Here is a 4,625-nt window from a genome sequence, read left to right on the forward strand (position 1 = left end):
TTTTGTCGATTTTCTTTGTTTTGGGTAGATATTGAAGTAGTTGTCCATTTTTTTAATTATATATTACTTTTTCTTTCTTCTTTTCTCTTCTTCCTCTTTGCGCCTTGTCATATTTCCTATCTCACGACCATGGCAACTATGTAGTACATATTTTTATTGCTGCAGTGCTCACTGGATATCTTATTTTATTCCTCTTTTTGAACTGTTGTGGTGTTTCACCTTCTTCTTTTCCCCTTCGTCCCTCAAACCAAGGATGAGAGCCTCTTAGAATGACTCTGCTCATAGTCGGCCTAGTCGATTTTTACCCCATTATATTACCTTTCTCTTCCTCAAACAAAACCACATAACTTGAACTTTCTAGTCCCGCCTCCCAATTAGAGGGGTCAGTAATGGAGGCACCAAGACCAAACAGTTATAAGACCACTAAGTAATAAACTAAACACAGAAGGGACCACGCATTCTAGTAGCCCCTGGGGGGGGAGAGTGGAGGATATGGGAGGCAGGATGGGAGCGGTTGTGGGAGGACAATTCGGTGGTGGGAATTCCCCTGATTCAATGTAAATATGTACCTGGAATATTTACTGTGAACAATATGTATGTCACTATAATTAAAATAAAAATTATATGTAAAAATAAACAAATTTGCTAAAATATAACATATATGTGAGAAAAAAAAAAAAGAAATGATCAGGCTGGACACAGGTCATTCCTGCAAAATTCAGTCAACTGGATAAGATGGCACAAACTCTCAAACTCAGTAGTGTTAGGGGCAAACTCAGGTTTCTCTTCAGATTATTTAAATCTCACACCAGTTACTAGCAGTGCTGAGAGGTCACCAAGGCCACCGCAGTGGTGGAGCATGTGGTACTGGGGATCAAAATTTGGACCTTATGCCTGAAAGTCATATACTCTAACCTTTATATCTATATCTCTTGGCTGGTATTATTTTTTTTTCCCTGTTGTTGTTTGTTTTTTTCTTAAATTTAATTCCCTGGGGTTTTGCAAATTGATTTGATTAGAGAATTTATATTAGTTTCTAGGGTTACTGTAATAACATGTCACTAGGTCTTTGGTCCCCTTTCTATTCTGGGGAACTTTGACCCTGGCCATTTGACTGGTCAGTATTAAAGCACTTTTTCAAAGCAAAAAAAAAAAAAAAAAAAAAAAAAAAAAATAACATGTCACTAAAGAAGCAGCCAATATAGTAGAAATATCTTTTCTCACAGATCTGGTGCATGGATGCCTTAAAGTATTTGTAAATGACTTTCTAAAAGCCTTTGAGGAAAAAATCTATTCTATACCTTTGAGCTTCAAGTTGTTCATGCCCACCTTTGATATTTCTTGGTTTCCACTGTTTTACTCTAAGGTCTTATATTTTCAGTTTTTTAGTTTTTGGGCCACACCCAGTGATATTCAGGGGTTACTCCTGGCTATTCGCTTAAAAATCGCTCCTGGCTCGGGCGACCATATCAGATGCAGGGGGTTCAAACCGAGGTCCATCCTAGGCTAGAGTGGGCAAGGCAGATGCCTTACAGCTTGCACCAACCACTCCAGCCTCTCTAAGCTCTATTTTTATTTTTGCAGAGATATCTCCCTTTTCAAAGACATTGTTCAAGAAAAATTCCTTTCTCATAAGGACACTGTCGTTTATAATAGGGCTTAAGACTGCTTCTAAATGTCCTAATTTTAGCCAGCTGGATCTGCAATGACCCTTTCCCCAAATAAAATCATGTCTGAGTTTCTCACCAATATGTTAATGGAGGTAGGATCACAATTTGGTGTGTAACAGCATCCAGATTTGACCAACTTGTCCTTATATCTTCCAGTTCTTATTGTATTCCTAGATAACAATTGAAATTGAGCTTTAAATTAGGCAGACCATTGAAATGCTATTGATTACTGGAACCTCACTCACAAAGTACCTAAGCTCCTAATTAAATTTGCTGCCTATTAGATAAAATCTCTTGAGAGCAAAGTTGGCTAAGGAAAAGATTGAATGTGTCAATATACTTAAAATTATTACATTTTCCTGCCCCCCCAAACTTATATAATAATTCATGTAGAAAAAAACAACAATTTTCTGTGGGGGAAGATTTGGAACCACACCAGCAGTGCTCAAGTGTTACTTCTAGCTCTGCACTCAGGGATCATTCCTGTTAGTGGTCAGGGGATCATATGGGATGCAGGAGATAACACTCAGATCAGCCATGTTAAGGCAAATGCCCTACCGGCTGTGCTATCTCTCCAGCCCACCATCAGCACTTTTGTGCTCTATAATTCATAAAGTGTTAAGAAGTCACATTTAGGCTGCAGGTTCTTTATCCTTGGGTAATTTTACAGAGATTCTATTGGTAATATGACTTCCAAAAAGGGATAAAGTATCAGAAAATTACCAGATATCTCTATATACATATTCTTCATCTTTACAGTTAACTTTATGGACAAATCCTACATTTTCCTGAATCATTCAATTGGCAAAAATTCTGCTTTAAGCTTTAAGTCTGGCTAACTACTATGCTAGAGTTTAGAAGTGGAAAAATAAAGAAGTGGTTTCTAATTTGGAAACCATCAGATTTCCCCATTGCTCTTGCATAAGATGATTAAAAGGAAAAAATGACTGGCAGATAGAAGTTACTGAACTTTTTGAGTTCAGATGAAGAGGGTAAAAAAATGGATTTCTTATATTCATTAGATTCATTGCTGTAGCTGGAGGAGTTTGGCCTGTGACTTTTCAAACACCAAGCTTTTTGGGAAGAGAACTTGGATAATCTCTTTCTGACATAACTGTAAATTCTTTCCAAAGACTCTGTCAGGCTCTTAGACATCAGGGCCAATTCTTGCTGTTGGTTGACAGGCAGAAGAATTTTTCCAAGATAAATAAAGAGTCCAAAGATGGAGCAGGCATGGGAATGGGTGGCAGAGGTGTGAGGGTGGGAAACTAGAAGGAAGGCAAAAATAAGGGAGATTGAGAAACTGCTAGATTTTCATTAAAACATAGCATTACTAGATTTGCCAATGCAGCTGCCCAGAGCCTCTCCTATTTCTGTAAAATGGCACTGGAAGAAAATTGTAATGAATGTTACCAAAGGAACAAGTTTCCCAGAAGCATAAATTTATGCAAGTAAATTGTCCTTAAGGCAAGTTAAGAAATGGGGTGGGGGAATACTTTCATGGGATACAATTCTTATAGATCAAACTGAACAGCTGCATCAATCCCAGTCACCTGCTCAAAAGCTCATCATTTATTTCTGCGTTATTTGAAAACTTGGATGGACCACTTCCATCAGTGTCCCACCTGGAATTCCTAAATTTCCTGTAGCCAGTCATGAGTCTACCAACACACTCTCACATAGCCATGTAAAGGAGGCAAAACAAAGATTTGGGAGACCAATTTAGCCAACACAACTCCGTAGACATGCATGGGATTTGGAACCACTGTTAACAGAACCACTGTTCTTGGTAGCTCTAAGTATGGGTATACTTTCCGTAATTCATTATCTACAATAAAAATTCAAGAGTTGCTTTCATTTTAACTCAGAAGACCATCCCTCAGCTTCATATGTGTGTGCCAGGAATGTAGCTCATCAATAGACTTATATCCCTCCATGTGTGAGCAATCTAGGTTTAATTGCTGGCACTAAAAGCAAAAGATCACCCTGAATTGTTTTGGGGGCTGAATTTATTGTGAGGGAGAGGTAGCTCAAAGGTCTGGAGTATATGTTTTGTATGAGGAAGTCTTGGAATTTATCTCCAGCACTGCACAACACCTGAGCCCCTAAATACAATATAGAGTGACCACCCCAAGAATATTTAGGTGTGGTCCCAAACAAGAAAAAGGTGTTTAACTTAAGGAGGCATGCAGTCAGAATTAAAGTAGATAAAACCACACAAGGAGCTGTTTTCTTTGAAATTCTCTTTATGCTCACAGGGATGGTGTAAGGAGTAGTGTTAGGCTGAGAACCTCTGTCTAGTGCCACAGATAAGACTAATGTTTTATTTTAATAGTTTTGTTTTTGATGGGTTCAGAGACAGCTGTACACAGCTGACCTGGTTAAATTCTCTTCACCACAGATGGTCCTCCAAGCTCTGTTAAAAGTGGCCCCTGAGAACAGACCAGGAGTGATTTCTAAGCACCACTAAGTGTGATTTCCCCAAACCAAAATAAAGGAATAAATAAAATGTTCTGAAATATTTATTATAGTTTCCCCTTATATGCTAACGAGGTGTACTTGAAAATGATGGACTTTAGTAAATGAGCTGATTTAAAGAAATAACTCAAGTAAATAATGGACCATGACTTGTGAGTAGTAATTGACAGTGGCGCTGGAAGAGATTCAGCTCAGAAAATGCTGAACATAAACTCTGTGCTTAGTTTCAGCCCTTACATGTCTTTTGCTTTGTAAGATTTCCATTGAAATAGTGCTGCTAATAGTAAATAAGAGCCTCAAGAGAATTTATTAATCATACAATATATTTATTGATATTTATATAATAATATTGTATAAATGATATTTATAAATTTGTATTTATTATCAATATTATCATTTTATTTATTTATTTATTATTTATTATGTATCTATTAATCATATCTTATTTATTATATGGTTGTTATTTATTATTAATAT

Source organism: Suncus etruscus, chromosome 2 (genome assembly GCF_024139225.1).
Source record: "Suncus etruscus isolate mSunEtr1 chromosome 2, mSunEtr1.pri.cur, whole genome shotgun sequence".
Taxonomy (NCBI): Eukaryota; Metazoa; Chordata; class Mammalia; order Eulipotyphla; family Soricidae; genus Suncus; species Suncus etruscus.